The 27,979-nt window shown below is 44.7% G+C and overlaps 1 long non-coding RNA gene across 1 annotated transcript in view; it reads left to right on the top strand.

Moving 5' to 3' along the window:
- The first annotated feature begins 223 nt into the window (after nt 1-223).
- LOC147094685 (uncharacterized) overlaps nt 224-27,979 on the top strand; it is a 34,433-nt gene continuing 6,677 nt past the window's right edge. Inside the window, exon 1 of the long non-coding RNA XR_015074754.1 lies at nt 224-505. This is a non-coding gene — a long non-coding RNA (uncharacterized LOC147094685). The remainder of the gene's footprint in view (nt 506-27,979) is intronic.

Below are 27,979 nucleotides of genomic sequence, written 5' to 3'. Positions count from 1 at the left end.
TGATTCTGGTATTTAACAGCAACAAACAACTCCTGTAAACCCTCAGCAACTGAATCTCTATTTGGAATAGTTCACCAGTCCCGGCGACTGATCCAACTCTCCCTACGTATCTCTCTGCCCCACTATCCTTCCCCGGTGGGTTCAGATGTTGCAGACCGAAACAGTGAAAGATCCAGTGATTGTTTCCCACCAGCCCGAGCACTCCATGTTCTCACTGAATGAAACCTTCCTTCACGGGAAGCAGGCTCTGTTTGATTGTTTAGGTCCCGTAACCCCTGACCCTGTATTACTGCTGTCAGAATAATGGGCTGTACTCAGAAATAAAACTTACTGCATTGATCACAGCTTCACACCCATGTCTTGTTTCTCTTTAGGGTCAATGTGCTGGAGGACAAGGTGTCTGGGGATGAAATGAGACTGGGAGAAGATTTGGGAATCGCAGGAAATGGGAAGAGGAAACTGGCACAGGGAATCTCTCCAAGTGTCCAATAACACATTCAGAAAGGTACTGAGATAAGATGGCTGTTCCAGAGCGTCAGCACTCTGACCGTTTGGGGTTCAAGCTGTTTAACTTGAAACGGTGCCTTCAGGCAGATTGGAAATTGACATCTATTGCATCAGACCCACAGATCGTTTGATGGGACAGTGTAGAGGGAGATTTACACTCAGTCTAACCTGTCCATCCTCTATCTTGTTTTTTCTCTAGCTACCTCATTTAATCTCTCTCTCTCTCTCTCTCTCTCTCTCTTTGCCTCAACTCACTCTCGTCTCTTTCTTTCTCAATGGCTCTATCTCTCCTCACCTCGTTTTCTCTCTCTCATACACCTTTGCTCTGTCTCTCCTCTCTCTATCTCTCTCATTTCTCTCTGCCTCGCTGTGTCTCACGCTTTCTGCCTTTCTCTTCTCTCCCTCGGTCCCTACTTCTGCCTCACTCTCAGTCCCCCTCTCTCTGCATGTATCGACTGTTGTATCCTGAAAAGTGGACCTGGTGTTGTGCCAGGTCGACACTTAACCCTTTCCCCCTCCGAGCGGACTAAGTGATATACAAAGTCGACGCTTAGCTTTGGTACAGATGACAGACTTCGAGTGAAGGATGGTTCAAAACGGTCTTTGTTCACAGGCCTGGGGAGAACCTTCTGAGACCCCTCTCAGATCCGACTCCACCGATTCCCTAGCAACAATTACAGTTATACAAAAACAAACCCCTGCCCTAGGGGCGGGGATAAAGCTTATCAGCATATACAGAGTTATAGCTAAACGGCAATTATAAACTGTGACATTTCATCTTCTTGCCGCCAACAAATCCCACATTTCAGTTTATCAGTTTGTCCCATCACCTCCTGTGACTGTGGGCCTCATCTTAATTGCTCAACAACCATCCATTTGCCCATAGCCAGGTGGTTTTGCTTGTTACATGTTGTCTTAAGATAACAGTCCTCGTTAAGGTGTGCAAAGCACAGACTTTCGGCCTCGTCTCGGATTACCTCTGCAAAGCAAGCACATTCTGATTAGTCCCACCATACTTTGAAGAATGGAACCCTGTTGTGATTTACAACAAACAAATTCTTAGGTGCGTTATCTTGCATATGTGTTGCCTGGCCTGGCCAAATAGACCTCCTCCCCAATCTTCCCGTGAGTTGTTCTGCAGTTTAATCTCTCAGGATTTGAAGTCACTTAATCATGTTTTAAAACTTAGCTGGGTAAATGCAATATACAGACCTCTATATCGTTTAACTCAGGATGGGGATTAACCCATTATCTCCACCTTGTACATTGGTGCTGCATTATACATATTCTAACACAAAAACTAAATTATAAATATTCTAACATAAAAACTAAGGTATAATAGTAATTTGGCTACTTCAGTCCCCCCTTATGGACCATTGGTCATTTTGACCCAATACAGCCAATATGCTGCAGTTTAAGATTGTTTGCTAAGAGTACCGTCGCCCTAGTGGTACCAAGCCAGGGTGTCTAATACTCATACTTCCGCAATCCTAAACGCAGTCTTCATAATGATTCTACTCACGCCCTACCCCTTGCTTGTTGGTGGTTAGCAACAGTGTTTCTTTCTCTTCTTCCTTCGTTATTCATTTGGTTATGGCCTGTGCGAGGTTGTGGTTCTTTCGCCATCGGCAATATCCACAAAGTTAGAACAAAGGGATCATTAATACGGCGCCTTGCACAACTACCAGCACGTGTGACATGATCCTGATCCAGGGGTGTATATCGACATTTAGCCCCCAGTTCCAGATCTTATTGTACCAAGGAGTTTCCGCTAATGTTGTACCAATGTCTTTTTGTTGTTTCTTTACGTCTTCCTCTATTTTATGATAATATAATTTAAAATTTCCTTTGTTTCCTGCCGTAATTTCTTCCAAGCCTCCTCTTCCTCTAACTTAGGAATTGCCTTGGGCTCTGGTATGACATAAGCTTCAACCTCTTTATTAAGTACCATAGCATCAAGTGACCATGTTTTCGTTTCCTGTGGTCTTGGTGGGTGTATATATTGATGTCCTATCTGTGTAGATATCTTTGGATCAAAACAAAAGTTTGGCTGGGGAATGGGACAAATCATATCTTGATATTCATATTTCTGTTCAGTTGTGGTGACACAAAATGTCCCGTTGTTCCTTGGTGCTACCCTTGTCCGGTGTATTCCCCTTGGGTGTACCTCAATGGTGCAATTGGTGGTTTTTGTGAACCCGCACTCGGATGTGTCTCCCTCAGTGGGGGGGGGGTGTGCACGCCCATGTCCTTCCCTTGTGGTGGCACCCGTCCATTACCACCCCCCTTAAGGTTCCATTCTTCTGTTTATTCTCTTCATCCCCGTCCCAAAGTGCCTTGGTAGGGACATCATGATATTTAACCCAACTTTCCCTTTGTATCTCTCCTATGTTAATCACGTCGTATAGGGGCTGTCCCTCTTCTGGGAGTTGTGGGATGGCCAGTACAAAGCCAATCACCTTAGTCCATGGGGTCAGACAATTGCCTGCCCGGTATACTTGTCCCATTTTACGCCCCTTACATAGGCTTTCATTTGCGTCAATCAAAGGTTCCAGATCCTCATTAGTAATCCAGTCAGAGATCTGTCCATTATTTATTTGCCTCATGTTATGTTGAGCATTTGACAATAGCCATGAGCCATACATGGCACATACTAGTTCCTTATGGGTTTGGCGAGAAGCATTGTCAAGTCGATCAATAATTGTATTGATTGTTTCTGCATGGGGGGCTACTACCTCTTCCACCCCCAACAATTGCATTATTGTTTGTTTTCCTGCCAGTGCCAATTGCTGGCTATTTCCAGTGGTTTGTTTTAGTAGCCTTTTTTATTTTTGGTTGTAGTTCCTCTACTCCTTCGTTTACTCCTTCTATGTCCAAGCTATTAACTGTTGCTAACCCGGCCGCACACCCTGCTCCAGCCATTTCCAGTGCTCCCCTTTTCTTGCGTCTTTGTAAGAGAGATTTTCCCTGTGGACCCTCTAATTGTTTTACCCACAGGGAGTTCCATATTTGTTTTGTATGATTGTTACACATCGCGGGCATCTCTAGAGTACTCCTATTAATGGCAACCTTAATAGTTCTATGTGTTACACTAAAGTACACCTCATCTTGTGTTTTCCTTGTTATTAAATCCCCGGGTGCCCCTTTTTCCATTGGTGGGCCAGTTAGTGGAGTGAGGGTATTTTTATGCTTGTTGCTTTTCCTTTGTAACCCTATCCCCTCCGTCCTTTCCCTGATTTCCATCTGTAATATTTGTCCTCGCCGGGATCCCTTTTTGCGTTCCGCATTATAACATCCTATCATTCCCCTTTGTCTTTGACCTATTTTGGGCCAATTTAGTGGATTCGAACTCTGTCCCAAATATGGGAGCCCTGTGTAATTTGGTGTAATCTCAACTGCTTTATTGAATCCGGATCCTGTATCTACGAAATATCCCTTTCCTACTCAAAACTTTGGAGTTATTTGAACATTGTCCTTAGTACATAGGCACTCTATTTTAATCCCTTTGCCCTCCGTGACCCAGACAAACAAAGTCCCGTTAGCTGTACTTTCGTATTCACAATAATCACAGTACACAGTCATATCGCATCCGTTTCCCGAAGCCGCCCCCCATTCTAATGGTGGCGTATTGTTGGTGGGCATCTTGATTCAATTCTGGATGATGATTATGTTTCAAGTCGGGTCGATACCAAAGAGCATCAGAAGTCCCATTACAGATTCAGGGCGTATATTTAAGCATAAACTCCCGAGTTGCTCGCGCCTCCCACTAGACCCAGCGCTTATACTTAGGCATAGAATCCCGATGAGAGCGCGATTGATGCTCCACTTCATTTTTCTATGCATTTATCGTTCCTGTAAAGATAAATAAAGGGGCCAGTCGTCACCAGCCAATTAGAACGGATAAGAATGGCATAATTCTATCACTTCAAACTGCTGTACGTCTGGTTCATTTCTTGGTCTGTGGCTCTGTTTCCAGATATACTTGAAGATGCAAACCACGACGTATAATATTAACATCCCGCACAGCCCTAGCATTAATATATGTAGAAACTGCCCTTCCCATTCTTTATACCTTCTAGCAAACTCCTCACTCTCCTCAAAAGGCGCCATCTCTGGTTTACTCATTGTTTTTGTTATATATTTTTAACTGAGTCCAGTGCTTCCACCGTCCTTTACCTGTTCCGGACTCATCTATACAAGCGCATGTGTCACTGTTCATTCATACTTAGTAAGGTCCTGACCATCTGGGTGCTAGCCCTGGTTTGGCTGGTATTATTTTTGCCATCACCTTGCTACCTACAGCTGGGACCTCCTTCTGGTCGTCCTGTGCATCCTGTTCTGGATCCTGTATAATCTGTTGGTCTTTGGCCTCATGTCTGAGAGCGTGTAATTGCGTACACAATTGTTTAATAAATCTGCTAATTCTATCCTTCAGGGGCCCTACATCCCCACCCCCGGTAGCGACTCCTTCCGGCAGTGTCATTGCTCGTCCGGTCATTAGTTCGAAAGGTGTCAGCCCCGTGGTTCTATTCGGAGTTGCTCTAAGTCTCATCAGTATACTCGGGAGTAACTCTGCCCATCCCTTCCCCGTGTCTTCTATTGCTTTAGCTAAGGATAATTTCAAAGTCCGGTTCATCCTTTCCACCATCCCTGAACTCTGAGGGTGATATGGTATGTGGAACCTTTGTCTGATACTTAATAATGCGCATGTTTCCTTTATAACATTTCCTGTAAAGTGTGTTCCCTGGTCTGAATCAATCTGCAGCGGGACCCCCCATCATTGTACAACCTCCTCTGCCATTATTCGTGCTACGGTTGTTGCTGTGCAATCTCTAGTGGTGAAAGCTTCAACCCATCTAGTAAATTGATCTATTATTACCAAACAGTACATTTTCCCCATTGATTTCGGTAGAGGTCCAGTAAAGTCTATCTGCAACTTCTCCCATGGGCCTCTTGGTCTCGGCTGATGTCTCCACTTTACCTCGACGGGTTTCCCTATGTTATACTGCGCACATATGGGGCAGTGTCTACAGAATCTGTCCACAGCTTGTTTCATTCCGGGCCACCACCAGCATCGCTGGAGGTTGTTTAACATATTGGATATACCTGTGTGTTGCCTACCATGGTACATTTTCATTAATTCCTGTTGTATACAGCCTGGTGCATATATCTGCTGCTCTTTCCTCCATATTCCCCCCGCCCTTTCTCCTTGTCCCCCTCGTTCCCATAGCTGTTTCTCCTCCTGGGATACTTCCTTATGTAATTTGGATATATCTATATCTTCTGGCAATGCAGTTATAGCAGCTATGTCTATCTGTGTTTCTGGTTCTGTGCTTCTCTTGTTTGCTGCTGCAACCTGTTGCTCTACCAATTTTCTGTCTGCACGATCGGCGGCTCTGTTTCCCTTTCTGTGGGGGAGTTCCTCCTCTGGTGGGCTTTTACCTTCACTACAGCTGTTTCAGTGGGTAACCCTGAGGCAGCTACCAATTCCTTTACTAATTCCTCATGCTGTATGGGTTTGCCACCTGAGGCAATATACCCCCTTCTACTCCAAGCTGCCATATAATCATGTACATAACAACTATCGGTATAGATATTCACCCGTTTCCCTGCTGCCAATTTTAATGCTTCTGTCAACGCTGTTAACTCAGCAACCTGTGCTGAACTACCCCCTGGTAATCTTCCTTCCCTCTGGACGATGCCATCTCTGGTCACCATGGCCCGACCTGTTCGTAGTGTTCCGTTAACATATTTACGGGACCCGTCCACATATAGCTCTAAGTCTGCCTGTGTCAAAGGCAATTCCCTGATCCTGTCTACATATTCTGATTCTTCTTCACTGGTGCAATAGTGTTCCTCTCCTTCCATTCCCATCATAGCTGCGGGGTTCTGGCTCATATCTCTAACTATCTGTATGGATTTATCTTTAGGTAACAGGACAGCCTCCCAAGCAGCCTTCCGGCCGTTTGAGACGGTTTTTAATCGTCCGGTGTTTAACAATTCCACTAGGGTGTGTTATGTATGTAACACAATATCCCCTGTCATTACTACAGGTTCACTCACTTTGTGCACGGTGGGCAGTCAATCAATCGCGGCAACGCATCTTGGCATACCGGCTACTATCGGGGATCTCCGTGTCGAATAGTAGGCTACAGGTCTCATGTAATCCCCATGCTTTTGTGCTACCACTGCACTGTACTGTCCCCCGTGATTGTGGCAGAAGATATGATATGGCCTCCCCATATCAAGTAATCCTCAGGCTGGTGCGGCAGTCAGTGCCTGTTTTAATTTAGTGAAGGCTTCCGCCTGTAACTCTGTCCATTCAATGGGTTCGTCTGGAGCTTTTCCCCCTTTGGTCAATTCACAGAGAGGTGCAGCTAGTTGTGAGAATCCTTCAATAAAATTTCTGCTATAATTAAATAGTCCCATTACTTGTCACACTCCCCTTGTATTCACAGGTTTGGGCATATCGTTTATAGCCCACTTTCGATCCCCTGCCATGGCTCTCTTGCCCATGCTGATGTTATATCCCAGATAGGTTACCTCTGATTTCCCTACTTGAGCTTTGGTGGGGTTTACATTGGGGAAACACTGTGTGTATGTAGATAAACCTGTATAATCCCCTTTTAACTGCTGTATTCCCCTCCCCCTGCAAGACAGTTGCAAGCTGAGAGGAATAAGGCACGTTTAGACTTGCCTGCTGCTGAGAGAAGGAAAACCAATCGGGTTCCAGCAAGTGACCAATCCGTGAGTCATCACAGGTTCGCGGGCTTCACGAATTCAGTACTGTATTGTGAGAGTTGGAGTAAAGACCTATTTCTTGTAGCTCGCTGTGTTGCCTATTTGTTTACGCGGGAGACCGTAGTCCCCCACAACTTTAAAGCCTGCATCCCGAAGAGCTTTCAGAATTTTAGACAAGGCTTTAACATGCCCCTGAGTGCTTGTGGAAGCTATCAGTAGATCGTCGACATACTGCAACACAGTGCTGCCGTCCTCCTCTAACTCTACTTCCTCCAGGGCCTTGGCCATGTGTCGGTGGAATATAGCTGGACTATTATGGAACCCTTGAGCGACCCTCGTCCAAGTATATTGTTTCCCATCTAGTGTGAAAGCAAATTTCTCTTGCGATTCTTTGTCCAATGGTATGGACCAGAATCCGTTCACAATGTCTAATACTGTAAAAATTTTGTGTTCAGGCTTTAGTTCATTAAAAATTGTAGCAGGGCTTGCTACTATCGGGCATTCCTTTGGGGTTACCTTATTTAGTTCTGTGTAATCTATTGTCAGTCGAAATGATGCATCTGGTTTCCTTACTGGCCATATCGGGGAATTAGTTTCAGATATAGTTTCTCGTAAGATTCCCTGTTTGGTTAATTCCAACACTGTCCCGTACTGCTGCTTTGGCTCCCTCCTTTAAAGGATATTGTTTGTGGGCGATGCATTGGTCCTGGTATTTTCACCAGAGGGGTTTGGACTAGTCCACAATCTTGTTTGTGTTACCCACACCCCAATATACTCTCTGCATGGGATTGTCCACGGTCCCTTCTTACCCCATTCTTGGTCTATAATCTTCGTTGCCCCTGCCCGATCTGCTTTGTTTCCCGGGGCTGCCTGTTTGTTTGACTTATAATCTGGTGGCCAGTACACTTCATTTGCTTTAGGGTCGACTAAAGCTCCTACTTCTCGCAGTATGTCTATCCCTAGGATTGTTCCTTCAGTATTCTCGCATACCCACAACTGTGCAGGTATTATTATACATCCAATTTCTAGTAAAACTGTTTCGCTCTTATGAGCCCTGATTTTTCGTCCACCGATTCCTGTTACATTAATTGAAAGTTTTGTTCGGGGCAACTCCTCTGCGGCAGCTATCTTAAACTTTTGCATGTTATCCACTTCTGTTGCGCACCTAATTAAGTCTTCATAGTTGTCAATGAGATTGTGGCTCCTGTGTCTATTAACATTTTGCACTGCCGGCCCCCTACCAATGCGTTAACAAACATCCTTGGATCCCCCTCCCCATTCTCCCGGAGGGCCGCTACCTTTCATTTAATATTCAACTTCTTCATTATGTCTCTCATTTGCCTCACAGTGCATGTGTCACCACCTTCCCCATCCTCTGAATCATACCCATGTCGCTTCTCACTTCGGCTATTTTTCCAGTTACTATATTCCTTAAGCTCCCTTTCTTCCCTATCCCTTTGTCGCGGTCTATCCCTATCTCTGTCTCTATCCCTTTCCTCCTGTTCCTCTCTTTCTTCCCTCATCCATCTTTTAAAATCCTCTCTTCCCCCGTCTCCTCCTGGCTGTCCTCTTTGGGGTCCCCCCCTTCGGTTTGGCCCCTGGCTTTCCATTCCTCTCCCTTTCTTCCAGCAGTCTATTCTCTTATGTCCTGGCTTGTTACAATTCTAGCAAATTAGTTTTGTATCCGATGCTGATCTGGCAGCCCTTCTCTGCTTCTGTTTGTATTCTTTAACGAAATGTCCCTCCTCTCCGCAAGCATAACAGCTCGCTATCCCCACTGTTTCCTCCTGTTCCCCGAACTCCTCTGCGGCAGCTATCTTAAACTTTTGCATGTTATCCACTTCTGTCGCCCACCTAATTAAGTCTTCATAGTTGTTCATTGTAACAACTCCTAATCGTATGGCTGCCTGATGTGCGGGACCCAGTCCGGCTTTAAATTATTGCAGGAAACATTGGTTCTCTGTGGTGGGGTTTCAGATGCCGGAACATCCCACAAACCTTTCCCATTTCCGTTTACTATAGTCTACGGCAGATTCCCCCTTCTCCTGAGCTATATTGGTTATGGCTGCCCAATTTACCGGGGCCTGTCCCATAACCTCTTCTACTGCTCGCTTGAATAACTCGTAGTTTTGGTCTAACTGTTGCGGGGTGAGATTACACTCCAGGCACCAAGTTCCGTCCCTGAAATTCACGGGCAATTGGTCCCAACGATCATCCGAAACTTTTGCTCGCACCAACTGGTTTACATCTTTATTGTGTAAACTATGACTGATCCTCAATTCCCTCATCTTTTGCCAAAATGGGTAGTTATTCCCCCGATGTTGCAGCTGGGGTAATTTATTCACCAGCATTTGTTTCTCTAAGGGTTTGAAGGGCTGGTAGGTAGTTCGAATTATCTGGGGTCTTGCCGGAACTGCAGGGACCGCTGGAATTTCCAGGTTGTCTCCTACCACGGGGATCATGGCGGTACCGGGAATCTCTGGGTGTCCTGGGATTACTTCAGCTTTTACCGGGGCCACTTTTACCGTGCGGTCCAGCGGATTATAGGGTGGTGGGAAATTATTTTCTTCTGGCCAAGGCAGTGGCTCCAGCCAGTCCCTTTCCTTACTATCTCCTGCTGATTTCTCTCCTAACCCACCCCCATCTATATTACCTTTTCCCAGTAGGTTTGGGTATAGGGACGTACTGCTGGAACTGGCTGCCGCCACCAGATGTCCCTCTCCTCCTGGTTTGGGAGTTGTAACTTCTTTCTCTTCCCTTTCTCCCTTTTCCTTCTGTTTCAACTCATTACATAGTTTCTGGTAACCAGCTAAAACTACCATTCCCCCTTTCCCCTCTTTATCTTTGGATTGTCCTCTCTGCCAAGCTCTTTGGCTCTCTGCACTATCTTCAGGATCCCATCCTTTTTCATATTTTCGATAAATGTTCGATTCTTGTCCGCTAAATAGCGGGTGACAGAGCCGGGATCTCCCCAAGGGGACAGTCCCTTCTCCTGTATCTCTGCATTCACTTTAGGCATTCTATATAGCTTCCGACTTACTTCTCAATGGTTCTTATATTACCCTATCACTCACTCACACACACTTATTTTGCACACACTCACTCATCACGGGGTCACGATCCTGTGGTGTTTCGTTCCCTACACCTACTTGGTCCTGGCCGTCACGTGGGACTACGTCCTCTTAATTCGGGCTCAGGCTAGGCGTTTAGGATAGACAACCACCCTTGTCCGTGTTGGTCACCCCATGACTCCCAAGGATCCACTATTCGTAGGAGTTACCGCCCACTTAACCACCTCTTTACCCTAGACGCCTTGCCATCTTAACGGCTCTGAGGATTTGGTTTGCCGCCTCCCGGCTTCCTCGTAGGTCATTATAGCCCACTTATCTGCCTCTTTATCCTAGAGGCCTTGCCGTCTTAACGGCTCTGAGGATTCGCCGCCTCCTGGCTCACCAGACCGCACCCCCTTTCTCGAGTCTGTCTCTAATTTAGTTCTTTTAATCACAGCTTTACCAGATCTCACAGTACGTTCTGAGCTTTCTAATTTATGGGTGGTAATTTAAAATGTACTCGCCCTTCTTAGCTCGTCGTTCCTGTGGACCGGTCAGAGTCTGTTATCCTGTTCGTGACGCCAATTGTTGTATCCTGAAAAGTGGACCTGGTGTTGTGCCAGGTCAACACTTAACCCTTTCCCCCTCAGAGCGGACTAAGTGATATACAAAGTCGACGCTTAGCTTTGGTACAGATGACAGACTTCGAGTGAAGGATGGTTCAAAATGTTCTTTATTCACAGGCCTGGGGAGAACCTTCTGAGACCCCTCTCAGATTCAACTCCACCGATTCCTTAGCAACAATCACAGTTATACAAAAATCAAACCCCCTCCCTAGGGGCAGGGATAAAGCTTATCAGCATATACAGAGTTACAGCTAAATGGCTATTATAAACCGTGACATTTCATCATCTTGCCGCCCACAAATCCCACATTTCTGTTATCGGTTGGTCCCGTCACCTCCTGCGACTGTGGGGCCTCATCTTAATTGCTCTACAACCATCCATTTGCCCGTAGCCAGGTGGTTTTGCTTGTTACATGTTGTCTTAAGATAACAGCCCTCGTTAAGGCGTGCAAAGCACAGACTTTGGCCTCATCTCGGGTTACCTCTGCAAAGCAAGCACACTCTGATTAGTCCCACCATTCTTTGAAGAATGGAACCCTATTGTGATTTACAGCAAACGAATTCTTAGATGCGTTATCTCGCATATGTGTTGTCTCACCTGGCCAGACATCCTCCTCAATCTTCCCATGAGTTGTCCTGCAGTTTAATCTCTCAGCACTTGAAGTCACTTAATTATGTTTTAAAACTTAGCTGGGTAAATGCAATATACAGTCCTCTATATCGTTTAACTCAGGGTAGGGATTAACCCATTATCTCCACCTTGTACATTGGTGCTGCATTATACATATTCTAACATTAAAAATAAATTATATATATTCTAACATACAAACTAAGGTACTGCCTACCACTCGGAAAAAGACCCGTTTATTCCAACAGTTTGCTTTCTGTCAGCCAACCAGTTCTCTATCCAAGTCAATACCTTGCCCCCAATCCCATGTGCCTTAACTTTACACGCTAATCTCTTATGCAGGACCTTATCGAAAGCCTTCTGAAAGTCCAAATACACCACATCCACTGGTTCTCCCTTATCTATCCTCAAAAAATTCCAGTAGATTCGTCAAGCACGATTTACCTTTTGTAAATCAATGTTGACTTTGTCCGATCCTGTCACTGTTTTCCAAGTGCTCTGCTATTACATCATTTATAATGGACTCTAGCATTTCCCCCACTACCGATGTCAGGCATACCGGTCTGTGATTCCCCATTTTCTCTCAGCACCTTTTTTGAATAGTGGGGTAACATTAGCTACCCTCCAATCCATGGGTACTGTTCCAGATTCCGTCGAATGCTGGAAGATGATCAGCAGTGCATCTATTATTTCTGGGGCCACTTCCTTAAGTACCCTAGGATGTAGATTAGGGTTGCAAAGGGGTGGAAAGTTTCCGGTAAATTTCCGGAAATTTTCCACGGGAAGTTTAGCTTGGGAATTTTGCCCAAAAAAGCACATGCTAGCACAATATTGTTTTTTTTGTATTTTTTTTTCCACAGGTCCTCTCTTAAAATTACTAACAGAGATGGAATCTTAATTATTAAGGAATTTCTTAATCAATATATGTTTATCTTACTTGGCTTGTTTTAATAATTACAACTTTTGTGTATGACTGTGAACAAATGTGTCCTGATTGGTTGGATGAGTGGATGAGCGATTAGCTCCCTCTATTTGTAATATTTGCATATCGAATTGTGATTGGCCTGCAGGCATCTGTAAGTCTGCTATAGTTTTTTTAAGATCCAGGTTAGGGGTCCTGAGGGAAGTCATTTTGTTTTCTGCTGATGTTGTGATGATGCAGTAAGTAAATCAGACTTTATACCAAATAAACCAGTTACTTGTTGAACTCTGTTGCCCTTCAATTTAAAATATACAAAATAATACACTATTGGTGATGTAGCGTCGTGTGTGTACAAGTCATGCTTCCATCACATGGAGCATCAGCAAAAATGTACTCACCCTGTTGCAAAAGAATGCCACAAAGATGCAGCAGCATTTATCCAAATGCAACAACTTCACTCAAAGCTCACAGCAGTCAGCCCAGAGTTCCTCTGCTTCCATTCAAGAAGATGATGGTTCTCATTCTGTATCAGGCTCCTTATCATCAGCAACTCCTGGCCCACTTGGAAGGTTCTTTGATACAATGGATAACCATAGCCAGAAGAATGCAGATGAGTGCCTTGCTGGAGCTGTATATGCAACAGGCTCACCCCTCATGCTCACAGCCAATGTGTACTGGAAGAGATTTTTCAATGTTATTCGCCCTGCATACTGTCCTCCCACCAGACATGCTTTGTCTACTTATTTGCTGGAGGCTGAGTATAACAGAGTCCAAGGAAAGCTCAAAGAAACGATAGCGATGGCAGACTGAGGTGCAGTTATCTCAGATGGGTGGTCAAATGTACGAGGGGAGGGCATCATAAACTACATCATCTCCACTCCTCTCCCAGTGTTCTTCAAGAGCACAGACACGAAGGACAACAGACACACAGGCACATACATTGCTGATGAGCTGAAAGCGGTCATCAACGATCTTGGATCACAAAAGGTCTTTGCAGTAGTGACTGACAATGCTGCGAATATGAAGGCTGCTTGGGCTCAAGTGGAGGAGGCCTACCCTCATATTACGTCTATTGGGTGCACAGCTCATGGGCTTAACCTGCTCCTCAAGGACATCATGGGTTTGAGAACCATGGAAGCACTGTACAAGAGAGCCAAGCAAGTTGTTAAGTATGTCAGGGGAAAACAGGTAGTTGCAACAACCTACAACTCCAAGCAAATGACAAAGAACAAGAACACCACACTGAAGCTGCCCAACAACACTAGATGGGGTGGTGTTGTCATAATGTACAACAGCCGTCTGGAGGGTAAGGAGTCGCTGCAAGAAATGGCAATATCTCAGTCTGGGGATATGGAAACCACCATCAAGAAAATACTGCTGGATGATGTGTTTTGGGAGAGAGTGGTTAGCAGCCTTAAACTTCTCTCACCAGTAGCATCTGCAATTGCTCAGATTGAAGGAGATGACGCTGTCTTGTCAGATGTTCTCAGGCTTTTTACTGATTTAAAAGAACAAATCAGCATTGCCCTACCCATATCCCTGCTGCTCACAGCAGAGGAGAAGGCAATTGTTCAATTCATACAGACGCGTCAAGAATTTTGTGTCAAGCCGATTCATGCTGCAGCATACATGCTGGACCCAAAGCATGTTGGGAGACCAGTACTTTCTGGAGAACAGATCAACAGCGCTTAGTGTGATTTCTACCCTCTCACACCATCTCAATCTGGATGTGGGCAAAGTTCTGGGAAGTCTGGCAAAGTTCTCTACCAAGCAAGGTCTTTGGAATGGGGATGAGATATGGGAATCATGCAAGCATATCTGTGCACATACCTGGTGGAACGGACTTTGTGCATCTGAGGCCCTGTCACCAATTGCATCGGTGATACTCCAAATCCCACCATCAGCGGCCTCTGAACGAAACTGGTCACTTTTTGGGAATACGCATACAAAGGTGCGCAACAGGCTGACTAACAAGAGAGTGGAGAAACTGGTGGCTATCCGGGCGAACCTACAACTTATTGAGCCAGATACAGAAGTGTCCACCATACAGCTAGACACTGACACAGAGGAGAAAATGGACACGTCAGACCCAGAGTCAGAGAATCAGGAGGAGCAATGAGGAGTAGAAGACTCAGAAGACTCAAAGGGACAAAATAAGGACAAATTACAGGCTAAATAAGCTGACGCTTTTTATTTTATTTTAGATGGGTCTTTTTTGTGGGGGTTCAAAATTATAACCTAAATAAAGTTTTGAAAGCCTGTTTTTATTTGTATGGAACAGTATGTCTATTTTGACGACAAAGATAATATAAGGGTCAGAGACAAAAACCATCAGTGTGCAAAAAAACTCAAAATTCCCATAAATTCCCATGGAAAGTTCCTCTTTTAAAAATTCCCAGAATTTTGCAACCCTAATGTAGATTATCAGGCCCTGGGGATTTATCGGCCTTCAATCCTATCAATTTCCCTAACACCATTTCCCTACAAATACTGATTTCTTTCAGTTCCTCCCTATCATCAGACCTTATGTTCCCCGACATCTCTCGGAGGTTATTTGCGTCTTCCTTTGTGAAGACAGAACCAAAATATGTATTTAATTGGTCTGCTATTTCTTTGTTCCCCATTATTAATTCCCCTGATTCTGATTGCATGGGACCTACACTTGACTTCACCAATCTTTTTCTCTTCACATATCTATAAAAGCTTTTACAGTCAGTTTTTATGTTCCCTGCAAGTTTACTCTCGTATTCTATTGTCCCCTTCTTAATTAATCCCTTTGTCCTCCTTTGTTGAATCCTAAACTGCTCCCAATCCTCAGGTTTACTGCTTTTTCTGGCCAATTTATATGTCCTCCTTGTATCTTATGCTATCCCTAATTTCCCTTGTTAGCCACGGTTGAGTCACCTTTTTTTGTTTTATTTTTTATGCCAAACTGGGATGAACAAATTCTGTAGTTCACCCATGCGGTCTTTGAATGTTTGCCATTGCCTATCCACCGTCAACCCTTTGAGTGACATTCCCCAATCAATCCTACCCAACTCGCACCTCAGACCTTCGTAGTTTCCATTATTTAAATTGAGGACCCTTGTTTCTGAGTCAACGACTTCATTCTCCATCTTAATGAAGAATTCTATCATATTATGATCGCTCCCACCCAAGGGGCCTCGTACAACAAGATTGCTAATTAATCCTTTCTCGTTACATAATACCCAGTCTAAGATGGCCTGATCTCTGGTTGGTTCCTCGACATATTGGTCCAGGAAACCATCCCGTAAACACTCCAGGAATTCCTCCTCCACAGTATTGTTACTAATTTGGTTAGCCCAATCTATATGTAGATTAAAGTCACCCATGATGACTGCTGTGCCCTTATTGCACGCTTCTCTAATTTCCCTTTTAATACCATCCACAACCTCCACATTACTGTATGGAGGTCTATATACCACTCCCACTAACGTTTTCTGCCCCTTGGTATTTCTCAGCTCTACCCATACAGATTCCACATCATCAGAGCAAATATCCTTCCTTACAATTGTGTTAATCCCTTCTTTAACCAGCAATGCTACCCCACCTCCCTTTCCGTTTTGCCTATCTTTCCTGAATATTAAATACTCCTGGATGTTGAGTTCCCAGCATTGGCCACCCTGGAGCCATGTTTTTGTAATCCCAATCAAATCATATTCGTTTACCTCTATTTGCACAACTAATTCATCCACCTTATGATGAAACACACTCACTGACATAGTGTGTACATCATAACCCACCGCCAGAGACACACTGTGAACTGTAATACACTTCTACTGACCTCAGGAATATTAACACTCTGACAGAGACCCCAGGTTAATATTATCACACTCACTGCGACACTCTGTCCTTATGTTTATACTGCCAAATGCTGACAGTAATCAATAACACACTCCCACAAAGCCTTGGCTCATATTTACAATGAGAGGGAGAGAAAACCTCGTACATATTAACACAGTCCCGGTATAAATATTAACTGAATCACAGAATGCCTGGCATAAAATAAAACATTACCAAAGACAGTCTTTGTGCAATAAAATTCTGCTACAAATCCACAATAAATATTAACACACGTTTAGAGACACATTGTTCATAGTGACTCTGTCATGGATTTCCTGTGGGAAAATCTTGTTCACTCTCTCTACTTTCCCCTCATTCTCTCTCACTTATTCTATTTGCAGTATGTACTGGAGCTGACACTGAGACACACACGGGCCATACAGTGCCAGACAGGAGTGAAGCGTTCCCTTTTACCCGCTGTGTGCTGTCCATGTACTGGAGCTGACACTGAGACACACACGGGCTATACAGAGCCAGACGGGAGTGAAGCATTCCCTTTTACCCGCTGTGTGCTGTACATGTACAGGAGCTGACACTGAGACACACACGGGCTATACAGTGCCAGACGGGAGTGAAGCGTTCCTTTACCTGCTGTGTGCTGTACATGTACAGGAGCTGACACTGAGACACACATGGGCCATATAGTACCAGATAGGAGTGAATTGTTCCTTCTACAAGCTGTGTACTGTATATCACAGAGTCAGAGAGTCCATCGGCACAGAAGGAGGCCATTCGGCCCATCAAGTCCATGCCGACTCGCTGTAGAGCAATCCAGTCAGTCCAATTGCCCCACTCTATCCCTGCAGCCCTGCAAGTTTATTTCCCTCAAGTGCTTATCCAACCTCCCTTTGAAAACATTGAGTGTCTCCGCTTCCACCACTTCCGTCGGCACTAAAGTCCAGTTCAACACCACTCACTGTAAGAAGATTTTTCCTCACATTCCCCCCTGTATCAAGTCTGTGTCCCCTAGTCCTTGTACCATCAACCAGTGAGAACAGCCTTTCCCCGTCTAGCCTTTCCAAACCCGTCATAATCTTGTACACCTTGTACATCTCTATCAAATCACCACAAGGGAAGATGTTACCATGTGTGGCGAGTCCAAAACTAGAGGTGATCAGTGATATCTGCTCCTGCTATTGCCTGAAGACAGCTGATTGACAGCGCAGCCCCCAATCGGGGCCCGGCGCAGCGACCCACACCCCACCCATTTTCGCAGTCGGAGGCGGGGTCGCTGCGCAGGGCCCCGATTGGTGGCTGCGGGTTTGAATCCCGCGTCCGTTAAACCGCCTCAGCGGCAGTGACGTCATGTAACCCGGCAACGCGGGCTTTGTGACATCAGCAGCCCAGCAATGGGAGCCCTCCCTGCCCCTGGTGCCAGGTTACTGAGGTCAGATTTGTACCACACTGGGCCGTAAATCGGTAGACTGCCTGTTCCGTGCCGAGCAAGTGCCTTCAAAAGCCTCTTAAACCCTTTCTCTCCGTCACTGCTTTCAATCCACCTACAACCTTAACCCGTGTGTGTGTGTTTCACCGTGTCTGTCTCTCAATATACAGACACACAAAACCCTGCCTATCAATCTGAGTCTTGAATTTTTCCAGCTCCAGCTTCAACAGCTTTTTGGGGAGAGAATTCCCGATTTCTACTCCCCCCTTTGTGGGAGGAAGTACTTCCTGACATCACACTTGATCGGCCTAGCTTTAATTTTAAGGTTTTGCCCCTTGTTCTGGACTCTCCCACCAGATGAAATAGTATTTCTTGATCATCTTAAACACCTCAGTGATATCACCCTTAATTTTCTATATTCAAGGAAGTAAAAGGCTAGTCTATGACACCTGTCCTCCTCATTTAAACCTTTCAGCCCGGGTATCATTGTGGTGAATCTGTGCCGAACCCCCGCCAAAGCTAATACATCATTCTTGAGGTACGAGGTCCAGAATGCAATGGGTTCTTCCCTTGCATGTTTTAGTACACTCGGATGTAATTCATCCAGTTCTGATGATTTATCATCTCTAAGTTTTACTGGTTTATAAATTCAGGAACAGAAATGCTATGGAGTGGGATGGGGGACAGAGTAATTGGCAATGTAGAGGGAGCTCTGTATTGTACCTGCCCTTGCAGCGCTCGATGCTCCAGGGTGGATAAAAGGGAACCAGTAGATGTAATGTATTTGGATTTCCAGAAGGCATTCGATAAAGAACCGCATAAAAGGTTACTACACAAGATAAGAGCTCATGGTGTTGGGGGTACAGGAAACTTTTTTTTATCTGGGACCGACGTGGTGCCGGTTTATCAAAAATTCCGGATAACTGAGTGCTATAGTAAAAGATACGGAGAGCTGAGAGCTCCGTATAAAGCAACAAACCCTGTTGCTTAGCAACAGGTGCAGAACAATGGCCACAAGTTCCAAGCATCTCTGTAGCTTAGTAACAGCTGCAGCCACACCCAATTGCACAGCAACAGATCGAGGAAGGCAAGTAATATGAAGTAAAACTTACCTGAACCACCTACTGAATTTTGCCGGTTAACCGAGATTTCCGGTTATTTAGGTGCCGGTAAATAGAAAGTTTCCTGTAATATATTAGATTGGATAGGGGATTGGCTAACGAACAGAAAATAGAGAGTCGGAATAAATGGGTCATTTTCAGGTTGGCAAACTGTAACTAGTGGGGTGCCACAGGGATCAGTGCTGGGGCCTCAACTATTTACAATCTATTAATGACTTGGATGTACTGTAGCCAAATTTGCTGACAATACAAAGATAGGTGGGAAAGCAAGTTGTGAGGAGTACACAGAGTCTGCAAAGGGATATAGATAGGTTAAGTGAGTGGGCAAAAATTTGGCAGCTGGAGTATAATGTGAGAAAATGTGAGATTCACTTGGTAGGAAGAGTAAAAGAGCAAAATCTTATTTAAGTGGAGAGACTATAGAATGCTGCGGTACAGAGGGATCTGGGAGTCCTCGTCCATGAAACACAAAAAGTTACCATGTAGGTACAGCAAGTAATTAGGAAGGCAAATGGAATATTGGCCTTTATTGCAGGGGGATGGAGTATAAAAGTAGGGAAGTCTTGCTGCAGCTGTACAGGGCATTGGTGAGACCACACCTGGAGTACTGCGAACAGTTTGGGTCACCTTATTTAAGGAAGGATATACTTGCATTGGAGGCAGTTCAGAGACGGTTCAGGAGGTTGGTTCTGGAGATGAAGGGGTTGTCTTATGAAGAAAGGTTGAGCAGGTTGGGCCTATACTCATTGGAGTTTAGGAGAATGAGAGGTGATCTGATTGAAACATAATATTCTGAGGGAGCTTGACAGGGTAGATGTAGGGAGGATGTTTCCTCTCGTGGGGGAATCCAGAAATAGGGGGCATAGTTTCACAATAAGTGGTTGCCCATTTAAAACGGAGATGAGGAGGAATTTCTTCTCTGAGGGTCGTGAATCTTTGGAATTCTCTACCCCAGAGAGCTGTGGAGACTGTCATTGAATATATTCAAGGCGGAGATAGACAGATTTTTGAAAAACAGGGGAATCGAGGGTTATGGGGAAACGGCTGGAAAGTGGAGTTGAGGCCAAAATCAGATCAGCCATGATCTTGTTGAATGGCGGAGCAGGTTCGAGGGACCGAATGGCCAACTCCTGCTCCTATTTCTTATGTTCTTGTGCTGATACTCTATAATGTGGAAGTAGAAACATAAGAACAGGAACAGGAGAAGGCATTCAGCTCCTCGAGCCTGTTCCCCCATTCAATGAGATCATGGCAGTTCTGTATCTTAACTGCATCCAGCTGCCTTGGCTCAGTATCCTTTTATACCCTTGCCTGGCAAAAATCTACCACTCTCAGAATTAAAATTATTAATTGCGCTTGTATTTGCTTTTTGTTTGAGAGAATTCCACACTTCTACCACCCTTTGTGTGAAGAAGTGTTTCCTAACTTCTCCTGAATGGCCTGGATTTGATTTTAAGACTATGTCCCCTTGTCCCAGACTCCTCCACCAGTGGAAATAGTTTCTCTCTCTCTACCTTAACAATTCCTTTCAACATCCTAAAAACCTGCATCAAATTAAATCACCCCTTAACCTTCTATATTCTAGGGAATATGTAATCTCTCCCATAATGTAACCCTTGGAGCCCTGGTAACATTCTGGTCTATCTGTGCTGCACTCTCTCCAAGGCCAGTATATCCTTCCTGAGGTGCGGTCCCAGAACTGAATGCAATTCTCCAGATGGGGTCTTTCCAGAACTCTCTACAGCTGAAGCACCAACATTCCATTGGCCTCTTTAATTATTATTGTACCCGTCCACTAGCTTTTACTGATTTAAGTACTTGGAGCTCTAAATCTCTCTGCTCATCCACAGCTCCTAGCTTCTCGCCAGTTAGAGAGGTGTATGTGTCTGTGTGTCAATCTGTGTGGCTGTGTATGCGTTTATTTGTATATTGTGATCTAGGTATGTGTACATGCTTGTGTATGTGCTTCTGTGGGCATGTCTCTACATGAGTGTGTCTGCATGTCTGTGGTTATGTGTGTCTATGTACATGTGGGTCTACGTTTATGTGTCTGTGAGGTTGTCTGATCCACCATCCCTTTGCTCTGTTTCTTTCTAAATACGGTTCCGTACCAATGTGTCTGGGCCATTCACCTCCACAGAAAGTGCTGAACTTTCTGTTTCAATTGGTGCATTCTCATTAATTTGATTCTGGTATTTAACAGCAGCAAACAACTCCTGCAAAACCACAGCAACTGAATCTCTATTTGGAATAGTTCACCAGTCACGGCGACTGCTCCAGAGCAACATAGGAACAGGAGTAGGCCATTGAGCCCCTCGAGCCTGTTCTGCCATTCAATGAGATCATGGCTGATCTGCACGTTGGCCCATATCCTTTACTACCTTTAGTTAACAAAAAGCTATCAATCTCTGATTTAAAATTAACAATTGATCTAGCATCACTTGCCATTTGCGGATGAAAGTTCCAAACTTCTACCTCCCATTGTGTGTAAAAGTGTTTCCTAATTTCACTCCTGAAAGGTCTGGCTCAAATTTTTAGACTATGCCCCCTAGTCCTAGAATTCCCAACCAGTGGAAATAGTTTCTCTCTCTCTACCCTATCTATTCCCCATAATATCTTGAAAACTTCAATCAGATCACCCCTTAGACTTCTAAATTCTAGGGATTATAACCCTAGTTTGTGTAATCTCTCCTCGGAACAACCCTTGGAGTCCGGGTATCATTCTGGTAAACCTACGCTGCACTCCCTCCAAGGCCAATATATCCATCCTAAGGTGTGGTGCCCAGAACTGCTCACTGTACTCCAGGTGTGGTCTAACCGGGGTTTTGTATAGCTGCAGCATAACCTCTAACCCTCTGTACTCTGGTCCACTAGACATAAAAGCCAGCATTCCATTAGCCTTTTTGATTATTTTCTGTACCTGTTCATGACATTTTAATGATCTCTGTACCTGGACCCCCAAGTCTCTTTGGACCTCCACTATTTTTGAGCCTTTCACAATTTAGAACGTACCCTGTTGTATCCTTTTTAGGTCCAAAGTGGATGACTTCACATTTGCCTACACTGAAATCCATTTGCCACAGTTTTACCCATTCACATAATCTATCGATATCACTTTGTAATTTTATGCTTTCATCTACACTCCCTACAATGCAGCCTATCTTTGTGTCATCGCAGATTTAGATATATGACTTTCTATGCCATCATCTAAGTTGTTAATAAATACTGTGAATAGTTGAGGCCCCAACACAGATCCCTGTGGGACACCACAGTCACATCCTGCCAATTTGAGTACGTATCCATTATCCCTACTCTCTGCCTCCTGCAGCTCAGCTAATTTCCTAACTAGGTCAATAATTTGCAATGAATTCCTACTATCACCAAATTCTTCCACTCTGCTTGTGTGAAAGATCCAGTGATGGATTCCCACCAGCCCGAGCTCTCCACGTTCTCACTGAATGAAACCTTCCTTCACGGGAAGCAGGCTCTGTTTGATTGTTTAGGTCCCGTAACCCCTGACCCTGTCTTACTGCTGTCAGAATAATGGGCTGTACTCAAATAAAACTTACTGCATTGATCACCGCTTCACATCCGTGTCTTGTTTCTCTTTAGGATCAGTGTGTCCGAGGACAAGGTGTTCGGGGTGGATTGAGGCTGGGTGTAGATTTGGAAATCGCAGGAAATGGGAGGGGGAAACCGCTGTAGGGAATCTCTGCAAGTGCCTAAACACATTCAGGAAGGTACTGAGATAAAACGGGTGTCCCAGAGTTTCAGCACTCTGACCGATTGGATTCAGGATATCTCACTTACAGAATCATAGAATGATCCAGCACAGAAGGAAGCCCTTCGGCCGATTGACGCTGCACCGGCTCTTTCACAGAGTAATCCAGTTAGTCCCCCTCCCCCGCTCTGTCCCCATATCACGGCAATTATTTCTCCTTCACGTATTTAGCCAATTCCATTTTGATGGCTATTCCTGAATCTGCATCCAGCACCCCATCAGTCAGTCATTGCAAATTCTAACCACTCGTTGCATAAACACATTTTTCCTCATGTCACCTCTGATTCTATTGACAATCACATTAAATCTCTCGTTATCGACGCTTCAGCCATTAGAGAGAGATTCTCATTATTGACTCTCTGAACCCTTCATGATTTTAAACTCCTATCAAATCTCTACTTGGCCTTCCCCGCTCCAAGGAGAAAACCCCATCTTCTCCAGTCTATCCATGTAACAGTAATCCCTCATCCCTGAAACCATTCTAGTAAATCTCTTCTGTACCCTCTCCAAAACATTCTCATCCATCCTAAAGTGTAGAGCCCAGAATTGGACACAACACTCCAGCTGGGACCGCACTAGTGTTTTATATCGGTTTAACACATTGTTCTGACTGTTGTTAACCTGTCCTCCCCCCAAAGGTTTGTGCACAAACAACCCCAGGTCTCGTTCTCGCACCCCCTTTAAAATTGGAACATTCAGATTGTGTTGTCTCTCCTCATTCCTCCGACCAATCTGTATCACCTCACACTTTCTGTGTTGAACTTCGTCCACCATTCCAGCCTGTCTATGTTGTCTTGAAGTTTATTACCATCTTCCTCACTCTTTACTGCACTTCCACATTTCGTGTCATCTGTACATTTCTAAATTCTGCTCTGTATCCCCAAGTTCATGGGTTTCCTCAGGCAGACTGAAATGAGACATAATCTACATTAGACCCACAGACACTATCTAACCCGTGCTGTACCTGCCCAGGGAATTTTCGATGGGACATTGTAGAAGGAGCTTTAGTCTTCGGCTAACCAGTGCTGTACCTGCCCTGAGAGTGCTTGATGGGACAGTGTAGAGGGAGCAATACTCTGCATCTAACCCGAGCTGTACCTGCCCTGAGAGTGTTTAATGGGACAGTGTAGACTGAGCTTTACTCTGTTTCTGTCCTGCACTGCACCTGCGCTGGGAGTGTTTGATGGGACAATGTCGAGGGAGCTTTACTCTCTATATAACCCATGCTGTAACTTCCCTGAGAGTGTTTGATGGGGAAGGTATAGAGGGAGCTTTACTCTGTATCTAACCTGTGCTTTACCTGCCCTGGGAGGTTTTGATAGGGACAGTGTAGAGTGAGCTTTATTCTGTATCTAACCCGTGCTGTACTTGCCCTGAGTGATTAATGGGACAGTGTCGACTGAGTTTTACTCTGTTTCTGTCCTGTGCTTTACCTGCCCTGGGAGTGTTTGATGGGACAGTGTAGAGGGAGCCTTACCCTGTAACTAACCCAAGTAGTGCCTGCCCTGAGAGTTTTTGATAGGGACAGTGTAGAGGGAACATTACTCTGTATCTAACCCGTGCTGTACCTACCCTGGGAGTGTTTGATGGGATGCTGCAGAGGGGGCTTTACTCTGTATCTAACCTGTGCTGTACCTGCCCTGGGAGAGTTTGATGGGACAGTGTAGAGTGAGCTTTACTCTGTATCTAACCCGTGCTGTACCTGTCCTGGGAGTGTTGGATGGGACAGTGCAGAGGGAGCTATTCTGTGCAACTAACCCGTGCTGTACCTGCCCTGAGAGCTTTTGATAGGGACAGTGAAGACTGAGCTTTACTCTGTTTCTGTCCTGCACTGCACCTGCCTTGGGAGTGTTTGATGGGACAGTGTAGAGGAAGCTTTACTCTGTATCTAACCCGTGCTGTACCTACCCTGGGAGTGTTTGATGGGGACAGTGTAGAGGGCACATTACTTTGTATCGAACCTGTGCTGTACCTACCCTGGGAGTGTTTGATGGGATGCTGCAGAGTGAGCTTTACTCTGTATCTTATCCGTGTTGAACCTGCCCTGAATTTTTTTGATGGGACAGTTTGAGTGATCTTTACTCAGTTTCTGTCTTGTGCTGTACCTCCACTGGGAGTGATTGATGTGACAATGTAGAGTCAACTTTACTCTCTATATCTGTCCTGTGCTGTACCTGCCCTGGGAGTGTTTGATGGGGACCGTGTCGAGGGAGATTTACTCTGTATCTCTCCCGTGCTGTACCTGCCCTGGGAGTGTTTGATGGGGCAGTGTAAATGGAGTTTGACCGGGGACCCATGTGAAGCTGGCAGTATAAATCAGATCTGCTGGATAACCCTGCTCTGAAGTCAGTGCCTGTCTCAAAACCTGTACTGACTAAACAAAATCTCATTGCTTTAAAGTTAGTGATTATAACCTGACATCGATATGATATGATAGAGTAAGAAAACATCGAGAAATATTAAACTGAACAGAGAAGGAGCGATTAAAAAAAAAAAATCTCTTTCCGTCTCTCTGCCTCTTTCTCTCTTACTATGCCTCATTCCGGCGCGCTCTCGCGCTCTCTCATCTTTCTCTCTGCCTCGCTGTCCTTTACTCTTTCAGCCTTTCTCTTCACTTCCACTTGGTCCCTCTTTTTGCCTCTCTCTGTCTCCCTTCCCTTCTCTGTCTCCCTTTCCCTCTCTCTCTCCTTACCCCCTCACTCTCCCTCCCCTCTCTCTCCCTCAGACCCCCCTCCCCTCCCATCTGTCAGTTTCTACCTTCTCAGTCAAGATTCCTCACCTAACTGCGCTCTCTGAACACAACCACTTTATCACTGAGCCCAGCCTGTGCTCTGAACACATTGCATGAGCTGGTCACAGCTTCTTCACCCCCCAGTTTTAAAATGTGCTTTCCAGGATATGTCCGGTCCCACCAGGGGCTTGGAGTCCTGCAAGATTTCGCTGTTAATCTAGAGGGAAGCTTGCTTTTTATTCTAACCTCTGCTGCACCTCTTCCGCCACATCTCATTCATCCCCATTCCTGAATTCATTGTTTTACATTTCATCGTCCACTGACATCTCCGCCCACATATGTACACATTGCCTCCGATGTGCTCCTCTCTGTAAATCTACTGGGCCTTGTTTTTCAAGATTTTTGTCAGCCTGCCTCTGTAATTGAAGCAGTTTGGTCATTTTGTAAGTTTATCTGCAATGTTTCAATAATTGGCAAGCGATTTCTGCTGATCTGCTGAGCGTATTTCCATAGGACACAGATGCCTCAGGAGAGCAGGGATCCAAACCAGGTTAACATGACACTGAAAATGTTATTCTACAGTCCAGCTAACAGTGGAAGGGAATTGGAGGGAAAATATGTCAGTACATCTATAAAATAAGTCAAATACAAATCCTATTCATGGGAGATTTCAACAACACCAAATAATCTGGCAAGGAGAGGTAGGGAAAGGGGAAAAGGGAATGGAGAATTTACAGTGTGTTCAGGACTCCTTTCTTACACAGTACGTAAGAAGCCCAACAAGAGAGGGATCAGTGATGGATCTATAATGGGAAATGAACCAGAGCAGATAAGAGACAGACAGAGAGATAGAACAGCAGTGGGAAATACTTACAAAGGTGATCAATTGAGTTCAGGAGGAAGATATTCCACTAAAATAAACAAGAATAAACTAGCCAATAATGAAACACCATGGATAAGGGCAAAATTTAAACAAAAGGAAAGGCAGACAGTGAGTACAGTGACAATAAAGGAGAGGATGAGAAAAGGAGTAGGGCGAGGTTGGGAAAGAAGCAAAAAAACAATTAGGAAGGCGAAAAGGAACTGCGACATTAAATTATCAAGTAATATGCCAAGAAATAGTAAAAAGTAATCTACAGACCCACAAAAGAAAAGGTAAAACAAGATAGGGTCAGGGCCACTAAAGGATGCAGAAGATAAACTCGCAGGTAATGACAGCAAAATGGCAGAAATATTGGAGAATTACTTTGCCTCAGTTTTTAACCAGGTCGACTAACAAGGTGGATATGACATTGCAAGAGGAGATCAAAAAAGATACCAAGACCTTTAAAATTGAAAGGGGAAAATAACTGATAAACTAGTAAAAGTTAGAGAGGATAAAGCGGCGGGTCTGGATGTGTTAATTCACACATACTAAACGAAGCAAGGAAGAGATAGCAGCGGCACTAATATATTTACTCAGAATTGTTGGTACAATATCAAAATTTGTGGATGACACCAAATTTGGGATTGTAATCAATACTGAGGAGGATTGTGACAATACAAGATGGTAATAAACTTGGGTGATGGGCGTGTGAAGGGCAAATTAATTTCAATACAGATAGGTGTGAGGTGCTGCATTTCCTTGGAAAGTAAGTGTCTAAATGGGGTAGAGGAGCAAAGGGATCTGGAGGAACAGCAGTACAAATCGTTAAAAGCAAGCTAATAAGGCCATGGAAATGCAAACAAAGCATTGGAGTTCATTTCTAGAGTAAGAGAATTGCAAAGCAGAGAAGTTATGTTAAACTTATATAGAACCTTGGTTAGACCCCACTTGGAGTACTGTGTACAGTTCTGGTCTCCATATTACAGTAAGGGTATAGAGTCACTGGAGAAGGTGCAAAAAAGATTTACACGCATTATACCGTAACTGAGAGGTTCTTAGTATTCTGAATGACTGAATAGGCTGGGGCTCTTTCTCTAGAAAAGGGAAGGCTGAGCGATGATCTAATAGAGACCTTTATGTAGAGAAGATGATCCCACTTTAGGGAGTCGCAAACTAGGGATCATAAACATAAGATGGTCATTAATAATTGCAATAATGAACTCGGGAGAAACCTCTTTACCCAGAGAGTGGTTAGAATGTAAAGCTTGCTGGCAAATGGAGTAGTTGAGGTGAATAGCAGAGTGCCTTTAAGGGGCAACCAGATAGGTATATGATGGAGAAAGGAATAGAAGGATATGATGGTAGGATGAGGTGAAGTAAGGGGGGAGGAGGTTGGTGTGGAGCATAAACACCGGCATGGACCTGTTGGACTGAATGGCCTGTTTCTGCGCTGTAAATACTATGTAATTCTATCGTGAATTCTGAATAGACACAGTACAGCTCTCGAAACAAACTTCAGCGAGAGGCTAGGTGTCACAGAGGGTCAAAACTCTGACCTTTCTCCCCTACCGATCTGAAGGTTTTGTGTAAAATGAATGTAGGGAGTTCAAACGCAGTCCTTGGTGAGAGGTCAGATTTGTACCACACTGGGCCCTAAATCGACAGACTGGCTGTTACGTGCCGAGCAAGTGTCTTTAAAAGCCTGTTTAAAACCTCTCTCTCCGTCACTGATCTCAATCCACCTACAACCGTAACCCTTT

The sequence above is a fragment of the Somniosus microcephalus genome, unplaced genomic scaffold (assembly GCF_052327205.1).
Source record: "Somniosus microcephalus isolate GS21.2 unplaced genomic scaffold, FLI_Smic_1.0 unresolved_chr1, whole genome shotgun sequence".
Lineage (NCBI taxonomy): Eukaryota > Metazoa > Chordata > Chondrichthyes > Squaliformes > Somniosidae > Somniosus > Somniosus microcephalus.
Note: the sequence above shows the minus strand (reverse complement) of the source record. Positions and strands in the feature narration are given on the sequence as shown.